Here is a 14,615-nt window from a genome sequence, read left to right as displayed (position 1 = left end):
ATGATAACCCTGCCAATCTGGTAGCTTATTAATAGTTATCACTCTAGCTGTAAAAAACCGTCTCCCATATAAATGACAAAACCCTGATTTCTGTGTATTAGTCCAGATGATATGTGAAAATCATGTTCACTTTTTCATAAAAGCATGAAACTTGGTACGCATATAGTTTGGGGCCCCGTAAATCTTCAGAAATTAAGCCATCACAAAAATGCCTCGTGGTGGCCATTTTAATTCCGCCATAAGTGAATTATGTAGTTTGCATCATATCTCCTGAACCACACATGATAACACAGAAAAGGTGATGTCTATCCCTATGTTTTCATGGTCAAGGATTACAATGATACCATATAGAACATCATAAACTGTTAAAGTAACTAATCAATGGTGAATTTAATGACGTGAGAAGGAAATCACAGTTTCTGATAACTGATGCTATAACCTCAATTCCATGACCACTCTGGCTAACATTTTTTGATGAGTAATTTGACTTCTATGGGCCTTTTTTTTAAATAGCCCCCAGGCCCCTCCCAAACATCCTGCGACTTTCTGCCAGACGGCCAAATCCAAGATGTGCAAACACACCAGACGCTGAAGTGACGAAGCATCTGGAAGCGCAGCCAGTTTCATTTTGGCGCACTTGTTAGCACATTAGACCGTTCAGTCAGACCAGCCGTGATGTGGCCGGCTCGCCCCATGCAGAGATTGTTTCGGCGTCTGATCTATTTTTGTGTGAGACCCGCGAGTGATTGTGTGAAGCCAGATAGGAATTCAGTACAAGTTGTCACCGGCGCCGAGCAAAGCAGTGTGTCTGGTGTGAATGGCCAGGGTCCTGCTCGAGCTGAATTTACACACAGCGGCACTTTGCGTCTGCAGCATCACAATCATCTTCCACCCTCCTCCCTGCATGCATGCTCCAACCCGCTCTGACTGACTGGTGGCGACTATTTATGGATTTCGTTTCCACTCCCTCCGTGTCGAATCTGTCTATCTCAAATGCCTGTGCCACTGTGAAACAACATCAACAATGCTAGCTCGTTGCTACATGCTGAAAACGGTTGGATCTGGATTGTGCAATAAAGCAGGCCTGCTTGATACTTTTGGTGGATAGTTGTAAAGGTGAACGGAGCCTTTTTCCCCTATACCAGGGTGGAGGTATTAGCAGCCAGACTCTGCCATTGTAGGGAGGGAGTCTGGCAAGCGAGACTACCCGGGGAGGAACTCAAGGTAGGAGCTGCTGAGATGGAGTGGAGCGCTCCAAGGCAGTGATTGACCTGGTTGTGGTCAACTTGTAAACCTCCACGAGTTGCTGGAACATTGTGTTTTTGATGAATGTGTGGCCTTATTCAACTCCAACAGCACATACAGGAAGACGCAGAAGAGCAAGCGCATCTAGAAGGTGCCGCGTCTATGTGCAGACAGGCCGCAGTGCCGACAGGTCGCAATGCCGATAGCCCACAAGCAGAACCAGCTGAGCGAGGCGGCGTGCAGCGTGTCGGTGGAGCTAACCTCTCCCAGCCCCCACGCCAAACCTAACCTCCCCCCATGCCTAAACCTAACCTCCCCCAGACCCTAACCCAAAACCTAACCTCTCCCACCCCCCACGCCTAAACCTAATCTCCCCCAGACCCTAACCCAAAACCTAACCTCTCCTACCTCCCACGCCTAAACCTAAGGTCGGCATTGCGGGTGGTCGGCATAGCGGGTGGACACCATCTAGAAGCTCTATCTCCAATCTGTAGGGCTGCAAGAACCCTACATCACTCTCGTTGACATGGGCATGATCTAGAGGATGGCAACTCCATCAGCAATTGGATCGGCAGACACAAGATGGCACCCCATACAAGTGGTCGGACTATGTCCACAAGGTGTCATCCATCATCCTTGCCCGCCATGGTGATGTTGACATATCATCTGTGTGATCGACCGGTATGACACAGCATACTTGGCTAAAGATAATGAGCGGAATCTGATGATTCAGAATCTATAGCTACAGCTAATAAAAAGAGCTTATTTTAGTTATCTTGTCATACATTCATTAAATATTTTAATGCAAGAAATCCTGGGGGTAGTTGGTACAGCAGTAGCAAGGTAAAATGGGTGTTGACATTAACATCTTTTCAGTGAACATAATTCTGAAATGACTCCCAAAACATCCACTATTGTTAATCTCCTTCCTTGTGGTAAACCCCAAACGCACAGTATACCTTCCCATTCAAAAGTTACATTTCCACAATACTGGATGGCAGCCATCTTGGAATTCTGGGTCAAAACTATGCCATAATGTCAAACTGATGTCAGAATCGGATTCCTCGTGGTTGACTTACACCGAAAAGTGTCTTCATACATTATTCTATGTGCTCTGGGTCAAAAGTCAATTTTTTAACATGGTGCCAGTGGCCATCTTGGATTTGGCCATCTGGCAAGGAAAATCCCAGGATCTTTAGGAGGGACCTGGGCGCTATTTTAACAAAAGGTCTATACAAGTCAAATCACTCATCAAAACATCTTAGCCAGAGAATGGTTATGGCTTTGAAGTTATAGCATCGGTTATCAGATACTGTCATTTCCTTCTCACAACGTCATCAAATTCACCATTGATTAGTCACTTTAACAGTTTATGATGTTCTATATGGTATCATTGTAATCCTTGACCATGAAAGCATTGGGATAGACATCTCCTTTTCAGTGTTAGCATGTGTGGTTCAGGAGATATGATGCAAACTACATAATTTGCTTATGGCAGAATTAAAATGGCCGCCACAAGGCATTTTTGCGATGGCTCAATTTCTGAAACTGTACAGGGCCCCAAACTATAAGTGTACCAAGTTTCATGCTTTTACGAAAAAGGGAACATCATTTTCACATATCATCTGGACTAATACACAGAAATCAGGGTTTTGTCATTTATATGGGGGTAGGTTTGTTTACAGAGTGATAACTATGACAGCCTGTGACAGCCTCTGAAAGTAAATGTTCAAAATTGTGATATTTCCCAAATATCACGATATTTCTCAAAACCAGCCCAATCCGGCTACTCCTCATGTGTATGTAAAACCTCTAAAAAAATAAAAGAAGGCGGACCACCAGGCGGAGCCCCGCGGACCACAGTTTGGGAACCAATGATATAGATCATTGATTGATTGTCATATGCTGGGTCATAACTTCAATTTCCATTTCAAATTAGGCGTTATATGTAGACAGAGTATAAAGGGAATTTCAGAATTGCTTTGTGTCCTGGAGGATGCTGAGCTCAGCAAATGGCCAGGGTGATTTAGTTTCAGAGGTCAGCTGCACCGCATTTGGCTTATTCAGCTGGAAGTAGAAGGTCAGGATTCTGAGAAAGTATCTTCTCTCACTCTCTTTAGGTCATTGATTTACAAAGTACATGTGGTCAGCTCGAGGAGTTCCCAAAATTGCTAAATGGTTCACTCCTAAACACAGACCACATAAAGATATGTCACCAACCAAAACAAAGCAAAACAATGGTAATCTATTGAGTGGCTGGTAAAATTTTAACATTCACTAGCCATTTGGCTAGTGGCCAAAAAAGTGAATTTTGGACCCTGTATTGAGATACAGGGCCCAGGTGCCCGTCATGTCATAACCTATGACATGGGTTATGGGTTTCCCACAGAGTCGCAGTGCCACCTATTGGTCTGTGATCGCCAAGCTGCGCGATCACTGGATAGGTAGTCTCACTGGCCAGCCTCCTCTCCCTTCCGTCGGAGGAGTCTGGCGCCGCAGGTCTTCATAACTGGGATAAACCCTCCCCTGCTCTACTCTGCTCTCCCATTTGAGCGACTGTTTCGGTGGCAGCCGGATGTCCGCTCCCGGGTTATTACAAACTCTGTCATTGGCTCCGACCATGTCAATCAGAGCGCCTTCCGCTCCCTCCTCCCTGTGTGTCGCTGTAAATAGTGCCCTGCCGCCTCAGTGAAAACAACAATGCTAACTAGCTAGCAAGCTAACGGCAGAAACCTACACGCTAGCTCGTTGCTACACGCTGAAAACGGCAAATTTGATTGTTGGAAACTATTTTCCAAGGGCACTGCCGCTAAGCGCCGCCCATTGCAATCCCACTATGGAGACCTGTGGCGCCAGACTCCTCGGAAGGAAGGGAGAGGAGGCTGGCCAGCGAGACTACTGGATAGGCGACCTGTCAATCACGCCTCAAAACATAGTCTGCTTTATTGATCTACTTCTACTTTAAATGTGACCAGAATTTACAAAATAAACATCATGCTGTATCGAAGAAGACGAAACTAGCGATTGAGACCATGAACTCATTAGGAAAGTGTTTACTGAGGTCATAAATCAAGTAATTTCCCCCATTGACTTCCATACAATCTTAGTCAGTGGAGTCGCCCCCTGCAGGCCATTCCAAATAATGCAGGATTAAGGTACTTCCGAATTGGTTTCATTTCTCAGAAGCGGAGGTTTCCCCGGGCTCCTGAAGCAGGACTGAGTTTGAAAAAGGCTCTCCCTCCCTATAGGATCCACCAGAGGAGTGCAGGTGTTGTGGTACCGGTATGCTAACTAGGGGGTAGCTATGGAGGCCCTACACAGTGCAGCAGAGACCTACAGGAGAGAGGCAGCTGCAGCAATGTCTGTTAAGTCTAAGACTTGCTGTGTGACTTTTTTTGCTATTCTTCTACTTTTGTGTAGGCTATGCCTCTATGCCCTCTTTGCCAGGTTATTATTGTAAAAGAGAATGTGTTCTCAATAATCTACCTGGTAAAATAAAGGAAATGATGATGAATGTGTTTCACAATGACTACAGAGTTCATCTGCAGTGCAAAAGGCTCTGACCTGTAATGGTGCAAGTCACTCACAGGATACATTCCAAATTCAAAGATCGCCTTTTACCATGTTCGGTACAATCCACAGCCGGATGCTCCCGCCCGGGTGTTATAGCTCCAATGAAAGTGTGTGTGTGTGTGTGTGTGTGTGTGTGTGTGTGTGTGTGTGTGTGTGTGTGTGTGTGTGTGTGTGTGTGTGTGTGTGTGTGTGTGTGTGTGTGTTGTGTGTGTGTGTGTGTGTGTGTGTGTGTGTGTGTGTGTGTGTGTGTGTGTGTGTGTGTGTGTGTGTGTGTGTGTGTGTGTGTGTGTGTGTGTGTGTGTGTGTGAGAGTGTGAGTGTGAGTGTGAGAGTGACCCAGGCTGTGTCAGTCATGTGTCAGTGACCCTGTGACACTGCAACAGCTTCCTATATTCTCTTGACTGTGTTTGTAGGTCAGCTGATGATGAATCACCTGATCAGTCCAACACTGGCTCAATCTGGCTTAATTCAGATGTATATTCTCAGATGTATCCCTTTATTGCTCCGGAGGGGGCTTAGAAGATATCAGATATCAGTGATCCATTTCTTAAAGTAATACAGCATTGAGATATGCTATATTTATCCAGAGAGGACTTGAGGCTATTACTCAGCTCTCACTGGTCAGATCTGATAATAATGACTTTATGAGTCTTTGGTATATTTCTGCACATAACACACTTACAACAACACACACGCACGCTGTGCAAAAGCCTATCCCTCATCTCAGGAGGGGGGGGAGGGGGCAGGCCTTAGATGCACTCTAACCAGCCACACCTGGACTGTATAAGAGGACACTAATTAGACCAGGCTCAGTTTGCCATCTACGCTGCTGGGGGAAGGCTGTTGGTTTGGCCTTTCCTGCCAAATCCCTTTGTCTTCAAATATACAGATGCATAATTTAAAGTAAGTGTTAAGTTTGTTATAGTTAGTGTTATTTCCTTTGTATATTGATTAAGTATTTGATTTGAATTAGTTTTATTATATTCGTTTACAGCTGAATTTGTTTTCTCTTGTTTGTTCGAATACTTTGTTAATATCTTGTTTGTCTTTTAGGTTCAATCATCTGTTCAAACTTGTCTACATCTGTCTGATGATTATCCATCTACAAAGGGATTTGCTTGAATAAAAACCCTTACAATTGGTTCCTCTGAGTCCTCCTCATTCCACCATGATGTCCCACTTGCTGAGGCCATACCTGTAACTTCCACCTATACAGTTTTCTACATGGTCCTTCGAACCCGGATTGGCCTCAGCGGGTGGGAATGACTCAGAGGAACCAGCAAGAGGAGGAACTCAGGAGGGGGACACGGGCCAGAGGACCACCATCATACCTCCAGGATTTTGACTATCCATGTCAAGCCATCCAATCAGCCCCCCTGGACGAGGCCTTTCAACCCCCTCCCCCACTGCACTACCATGAACAAGTAGTGGGCCCCACTCCTGAACGGCATCCTGGCCAACCTGCACCAAGTGACAATGACACCAGAGACATTCTATTGCAGGTGGTCAGGAGGCTTGACAGGAGGCTTGAAGCTGTGGAGGGATACCTGGCCTCAGGCAGATCTAATGCCTCAAGCTATGGGGGAAGCGAGTATGAATCAGACAGGGATTTGGGCATGTTCACTCTACCTGGGAGCAAGTACACCCAAACCCGGCCCCAGAGTGCATGCCCACTGCACCCGCCCGACAAAGAGACACTAAGGCTTCCTATGAAAGCATATTCGGACCCTGCTATTCGGGCGGGCCTAAGTCCCACTCACCTCTACCAGCCGTTGTCTCAGCAGGTGGCCCAAGCGCCCACCCCCAGGCTGGCACCTCCTCCTCTTCAGGTGCTCCCTGCACCTCCTCCTCTACAGGTGCTCCCTGCACCTCCTCCTCTACAGGTGCTCCCTGCACCTCCTCCACCTCAGGTGCTCCCTGCACCTCCTCCTCTACAGGTGCTCCCTGCACCTCCTCCTCTCCAGGTGCTCCCTGCACCTCCTCCTCTACAGGTGCTCCCTGCACCTCCTCCTCTACAGGTGCTCCCTGCACCTCCTCCACCTCAGGTGCTCCCTGCACCTCCTCCTCTACAGGTGCTCCCTGCACCTCCTCCGCCTCAGGTGCTCCCTGCACCTCCTCCTCTACAGGTGTTCCCTGCACCTCCTCCACCTCAGGTGCTCCCTGCACCTCCTCCTCTACAGGTGCTCCCTGCACCTCCTCCTCTACAGGTGCTCCCTGCACCTCCTCCTCTACAGGTGTTCCCTGCACCTCCTCCACCTCAGGTGCTCCCTGCACCTCCTCCTCTACAGGTGTTCCCTGCACCTCCTCCTCTACAGGTGCTCCCTGCACCTCCTCCGCCTCAGGTGTTCCCTGCACCTCCTCCACCTCAGGTGTTCCCTGCACCTCCTCCGCCTCAGGTGCTCCCTGCGCCTCCCCAGTTCCAGGCGGCCCCCGCACCTCCTCCGCTCCAGGTGCCCCCCTTATTCCAGGTGCTCCCTGTGCCTCCTCCGCTCCAGGCGGGCCCTGTACCTATTCAATTCCAGTGGGCCCCGGCAACTGATCCTATGCAGGTAGGCCCAGCACCCCTAGGTTGGCCAGCCCAAGTAAGGCAACCCCAACAATATTATGACCACCAGGCTTACCAATATGGGAATTACCTCCCTCAGTTGGCCCCCTTACCTCCAGTGCATAACTCCCAACCATATGCAGGCCCCCCGCCCGGGTATAGGTCACGGGTAGAGGGACCCACCTTCCCTAGTCTTTATAGGGAAGACCCACATGACTATACCATGCTGAAGATGGCCCTTATTAATCTGCTACCTCCCTGGGAAACAGAAATTTATAAGTACCACATCTTATTAGACCACCTTAAGCTGCCCTCTGCTCGACATATTGCATTAGCATATGCCCATGACCCACAGCCTTACACTAGGTCCTTGGCTGCCTTAGACCAACAGTATGGACAGCCCCACCATCTGGCCACCAGGGAGATCACCAATATAATCAACCTCCCAAAAGTTCAACCTGGTGACTCTAGAGCATTTCATACGTTTGCAGTGAGAGTCCAATCCCTGGTGGGGATGTTGCAGGCCATGGGGCAGAGTGCAGGGGCAGCAGAGCTGAACTGTCCCTCCCACGTACACCACCTTTTGAGCAAGCTGCCAGCGGATTCCGTAGCCAACTTTGTACGGTATGCCCGATCAACCCTGCCAGGGGTCCACTACACCCTGGTGCACTTTGCAGCGTGGCTGCAGGGTGAGGCAGAGTGCCAATCTGTGGCAGCACAGGTTAGGTACTTGAATACGGACAGCTCTATGCAGAGCAGGAGGTCAACTTCGAGGCCTGCCCCTACAACCGCCACGATACTGCATGGTACCGACTTCAACCCCCCTCCCTCAACTCGCTGGGAGGAGAGGAGAGGAAACCTAAGCCCTGCTCATTCTGCAATTCACCTGGGCATCCAATAATCAAGTGCAAAGAGCTGAAAGATCAGCCCACGGAGAAGGTGATGGCGTGGATTAAGAGGGAGAGGTTGTGCTGGAGGTGTGCAGGGCCACACATGGCAATTGACTGTAATCTCAGGAAGCCATGCCCCCACTGCAATGGGAAGCACCTTGGTATTCTCCACCGTGTCAATCAGAGAGAGACCGACAGCAAGGTCCTGTACTTGAACCCCCAGTCCAATTCTCCCAAAGTCCTGCTAAAGGTGGTCAAAGTAATTCTATGGAACCAACACCGGTCACTGGAGACCTATGCCATTCTGGATGATGGCTCGCAGCGTACAATGCTCCTGCCAGCAGCCCGTAAACAGCTAGGGCTTAAAGTGCCTGCGGAACATCTAGCTGTACGCACAATCAGGCAGAAAACCGAAGCACTGAACGGAACTTCAGTCACTTTTGAAATATCACCTGCCCTCAATCCACAGGTAACCTTCCTTATCAAAGATGCATTCACCTCTGAGAAACTGTCCCTTGTAGAACAGAGCTATCCGGTAGATAAACTGAAAAAGCGATATCGCCACCTCAAGGGCCTTCCCCTCCCCTCCTTCCAGAAGGTGCAGCCCCTTCTTCTCATAGGAGCAGACAATTCTCACTTAATAACTCCCACGAAACCAGTCTGCTTAGGTCCTCCAGGGGCACCAGCAGCCCTCCACACCCAGCTGGGTTGGACACTTCAAGGGCCTACCTCCCTCCAGCGACATTCAGAGGTAGCCCAAGCTCTCTTTATCTCCACTGGGTCTCCCAGTGCCGAACTCAGTCGCCATGTGGAGAGGCTCTGGCAAGTAGATGTTCTCCCATTTCAAAATGAGAAAATGATAACAAGGTCCAAGCTGGACGTGGAGGCCATGAAACTCCTGGAGGCCAAAACAACAAGAGTACAAATGGATGGAATTGGACGCTACGCTACACCTCTCCTTCGCCGGCGTGATGTCCCAACCCTACATGCACCTAAGGAGTCAGTGATGCCTCTCCTACGCCAGACTGAACGCCACCTAGGAAAGAAACCGGAGTTGGCTCAGACCTATGTAAAGGAGATCGAAAAGTTGGTGCAGGCGGGTTATGTTGCCAAACTAACTAGTGAGCAGATATCCGAGTCACTAGAGTCCTGGTACATCCCCCACCACATTGTGGAACACAATGGAAAATTCCGTATAGTCTTTAATTGTTCATTCCCCTACCAAGGCCAAATTTTGAATGACCAACTCCTCCCAGGACCAATACTAGGTCCGTCGATGCTAGGAGTGCTGCTCCGCTTCCGACAGCACCAAGTGGCAATCAGTGGAGACATTAAGTCCATGTTCCATCAAATAAGACTACTACCAGAAGACAGACCGCTGCTGAGATTCTTGTGGCGAGAGATGAAGCGAGAAGACCCTCCGGATGTATATGAGTGGCAAGTCCTCCCATTTGGCACAACCTGCAGCCCCTGCTGTGCCATCTATGCTGTACAAAGACATGCACAAGCCCACCAAGAGCCTGGTAATGTTGCAAATATAGTCCTCCAGTCCTTTTATGTAGATAATTGTTTGCATTCTCTACCTTGTCCTCTAGAGGCCAAGGAACTGATTATCAAGCTGAGAGATACACTGTCCTCTGGAGGCTTTGACATCAGGCAGTGGGCCAGTAACATTCAGTCTGTTGTAGACCATCTACCACCAGAGGCCCAAGCCGACAGTACAGAGAGATGGCTGGGACAGGACCGAACAGAGCCTACAGAGGGCACTCTTGGACTGAGCTGGAATTTTGCATCAGACACGCTAGGCTACAAACATAGGCCAGTGGTGTATAATGCTTTAACCATGAGGAACGTATACAAAGTACTTGCCACTCAATATGACCCCCTGGGATATGTGACACCTTTTACCACCAGAGCTAAAGTCCTTCTCCAGCAGCTATGGATGGAGAAAAGAAAATGGGATGATCCCATACCCCCGGGCAAACTTCAGCAGGCATGGATGGAGTGGGAGAGTGAACTGCCTGACCTGGCCAAAGTCCAATACCCGAGATGGTATGAGTCCAATGCCCCTGGGCCCATAAAACAGAGACAATTGCATATATTTTGTGATGCTTCAGAAAGAGCTTATGGCTCTGTAGCTTATTTGAGGATGGAGGATGAAGAAGGAGGCACTTATGTTTCATTTGTTATGGCTCGATCCCGGGTAGCTCCCAAAAAACAGCTCACCATTCCCCGCCTTGAGTTGTCCGCAGCCCTGACAGGAGCCCAGCTGGCCCAGTTGCTTAAGAATGAGTTAACAACCCCTATCGACAAAACCGTGCTCTGGTCAGATTCTACTGTTGTTCTGACATGGTTACAGTCAGAGTCATGTAGATACCAAGTTTTTGTTGCCAACCGCATCACAGCGATCCTGGACCTAACCTCTCCTGACCAGTGGCGTTATGTTGATACATGTAACAACCCTGCTGATGACATTACAAGGGGTAAGAGAGTAATGGAACTGGCAGAACCTCACAGATGGAACAGAGGCCCGGCATTTCTGGGTCTGGCCCCCAAGCAATGGCCCATTCAGCCACCACCTACTAACAACCCACTTCCAGATTTGAGGAAACCCCTGTTCTGTGGCCTCACCCAGACCAATGAGCACCCAGATCTACCGGACCCGAGCCGGTTTGGTACCTGGCAAGATCTGGTTGAGGCAACATACCAACAGCTTCAGGATGCTACCAAACACTCCCCTGCTGGGACCCCTTCACCTGACCGGGCTACAGCTGAAATAATTCTGATCTCACAAGCCCAAACGGAAAGTTTCCCTGAGGATTTCCAGTCACTTAAATCTGGTAGGGAACTTCCCGCCCATAGTCGTCTCTTATCCCTTTCCCCACAGTTTGAGGCCAAACTAAATCTTATTAGAGTGGGAGGCAGACTTAGATTGGCTGAGGAACTTGAACCAGGAGCCATGCACCCCATCATTCTTGACCCCAAGCACCCAGTAACACTTCTGATAATAAAGGACTATGATGCACGGCTCCTTCACCCAGGCCCAGGGAGGGTCTTTGCAGAGATCAGACGTTTATACTGGATTCTTCGTGGCCGCGAGGCCATTAAGCGGCACCAATGGACTTGTATCGAATGCAGGAAATGGAGAGCTAAACCCATTGTTCCCAAAATGGCGGATTTGCCCCCTTCCCGAGTTCGCTTAACTCAGCCCCCATTCTGGACCACAGGAATGGACTGTTTTGGCCCCTTACTCATAAAGTTGGGCCGCAAGACTGATAAGAGATGGGGCCTCCTGTTCAAATGCCTCACCACGCACTGTGTGCATATAGAAATCCTTACCAGCCTGGACACAGATAGCTTCCTGATGGCCTTACGACGTTTCACAGCACGCCGAGGTCAACCCTTCGAGCTCCTATCGGATTGTGGGACGAACTTTAAGGGGGGGGCAAAGGAGCTCAGTAATGCTTTCACGGCTTTGAACCCAGAACTGAAGGAGCAGCTGGGAAGGAGGAGGATCAAGTTCAGGTTTAACCCCCCAAATGCTCCCCACTTTGGAGGAATGTGGGAGAGGGAGGTGAGATCTATTAAAACGGCATTACGTGTGGTGCTGGGGGCACAGACGGTTACAGAGGAAGTACTTAACACCGTGCTGATAGAAATCGAAGGCATCCTCAATTCAAAACCACTCGGATATGTGTCATCGGACCTGGCTGACCCGGACCCTGTGACCCCAAATCTGCTCCTCATGGGGCGGCGGGACGCTTCACTCCCTCAGGCCGTGTATGCCGAGTCTGACCTTATGGGCCGTAGGCGATGGAAACACAGCCAGATCCTAACCGACCACTTCTGGACACGTTTCATCAAAGACTACCTACCCAGCCTCCAAACCCGCCGGAAATGGCAGAGGGACACCCCGGGTCTCGCAGTGTCTGATGTAGTTATGGTAATAGACCCACAGCTACCTAGAGGTCTCTGGCCGATTGGAAAGGTAGCTCGGCTCCTTCCGAGTGAGGATGGCCGCGTCCGTACAGTGGAGGTCACCATCAAAGGGAAACCATACATCAGACCTGTTGCAAGACTAGTGCCCCTCCCTCCAATGGCTGACACTGAAACCACTAACCCTACCAGAAGTTAGGATATTTGTCAAATATGATATCATATTTGAGGGGCGGCTGTGCAAAAGCCTATCCCTCATCTCAGGAGGGGGGGGAGGGGGCAGGCCTTAGATGCACTCTAACCAGCCACACCTGGACTGTATAAGAGGACACTAATTAGACCAGGCTCAGTTTGCCATCTACGCTGCTGGGGGAAGGCTGTTGGTTTGGCCTTTCCTGCCAAATCCCTTTGTCTTCAAATATACAGATGCATAATTTAAAGTAAGTGTTAAGTTTGTTATAGTTAGTGTTATTTCCTTTGTATATTGATTAAGTATTTGATTTGAATTAGTTTTATTATATTCGTTTACAGCTGAATTTGTTTTCTCTTGTTTGTTCGAATACTTTGTTAATATCTTGTTTGTCTTTTAGGTTCAATCATCTGTTCAAACTTGTCTACATCTGTCTGATGATTATCCATCTACAAAGGGATTTGCTTGAATAAAAACCCTTACAATTGGTTCCTCTGAGTCCTCCTCATTCCACCATGATGTCCCACTTGCTGAGGCCATACCTGTAACTTCCACCTATACAGTTTTCTACACACGCGCACGCGCACGCACACACACACACAGGCGAGCGGTATGAAAGCGAAACAGCAGGTGAATCTGTTTGAAAGTATATATGCATTTCCTCTAAAGGAGAGCGTTTCACATATACAGCCATGCAGGCCGCAACCTGCACACGATGTGACGCATTATGTGGTAACAATGTAAAGGTAGAACTACTGTATACGCTGCAAATCTTTAGCCGGAGTGAAGCAAACCTCACAGTGGCTGATATACAGTATAGATACAGCTACAGAAAGCTACCATCATGCAATAAACATGCTGAGCCAGGATAGAATCAAAGTTACATTTGTGGTTAATTTGCTACATCCATGATTCATGTGTAGTTACTCGAGTCTCTCTACTATAGCAGAAAAGCACGATCCAGCATCAATCAATCAATCTCAATCAATTTTATATTCATATACCGCCAAATCACAAGAGTTATCTCAAGGCACTTTACAAATAGAGCAGGTAGAAGACCTGGGGCCGCATTCACCAATGTGTTCTTAAGATAGATCTTAAGAAATGACATGAGAGGAAAATGTTGGTGCAATTCCTCGATATTTTCAGATAAATAGATACTTTATTGATCCTTTGCAGGAAATTGATGTGTCACATGATGCAGCCACATTCAACAGTCAGGACAACAACAGGAGACAAAAACTGACACTGAAACATGTAGCAGGGGGGTACGGTGGTGCAGTGGTAAGCGCTGTCGCCTCACAGCTCGAAGGTCCTGGGTTCGATTCCCACCTGGGACGATGTGAACGCTGAAGGAATGCGTGCCCGTCCGCATGTCCTCGAGTGCCCACCGCCCGGGTGGGGTCGTCAAAAGGGCCTTTTTGTGTGGAGTTTGCATGTTCTCCCCGTGCCTCCCGGGGGTTTCCTTCATATAGGAACCCCCTTGACCAAAACATGCAATATCCTGGTTGCTAATGTGGTTCCTCTTCTGGTCGTTAAGGGCGCCTGTTCGGAGGGAGGGGAACTGGTTGGAATAGCGTGATCCTCCCACGTGCTATGTCCTACCGGTGAAGCTTCCCCTGTCAGGTGAAAAGAAGCGGCTGGCTAACTGCCCATGTCTCGGAGGAAGCATGGAGCCAGTTTCGGCTCTCCCCAGATCGGCAGAGGGTGGAGTAGCAACCAGGATAAATAAATTAAATTAGCACTAATGGGGGATAAAAATGGGATAAAAAATCGAGGGGGGAAATATATATTTAAAAAAAAAAACATGTAGCTAAGGCACAATAATACCAGAAAAGGTTGATAAGAGTACTACGTACTAGAGTTGCTAAATCTACTACGGCAATAAGAAATATACATATCTAATACAGTATTATGCTAAAATACTGAAAGTGCAAAAATGTGCATAAAGTGACTTAAGTATCTAAACTAAAACGTATATTAGAAGATTTTTTTTTTTTTTAATATACACAAACTAAAGGTTACCCCGCACAGCCATACTACCCATATGACTAAATATGTATATACTGTACATACACACACACGCACACACACACACACACACACACACACACAGCGAGAGAGAGAGAGAGAGAGAGAGAGAGAGAGAGAGAGAGAGAGAGAGAGAGAGAGAGAGAGAGAGAGAGAGACAGAGAGAGACAGAGAGAGAGAGAGAGACAGAGAGAGACAGAGAGAGA

The sequence above is a fragment of the Poromitra crassiceps genome (genome assembly GCF_964638095.1).
Source record: "Poromitra crassiceps genome assembly, chromosome: 27".
NCBI classification, from domain to species: Eukaryota; Metazoa; Chordata; class Actinopteri; order Beryciformes; family Melamphaidae; genus Poromitra; species Poromitra crassiceps.
The sequence above is the reverse complement of the archived record's forward strand: the minus strand, read 5'-3'. Positions refer to the sequence as shown.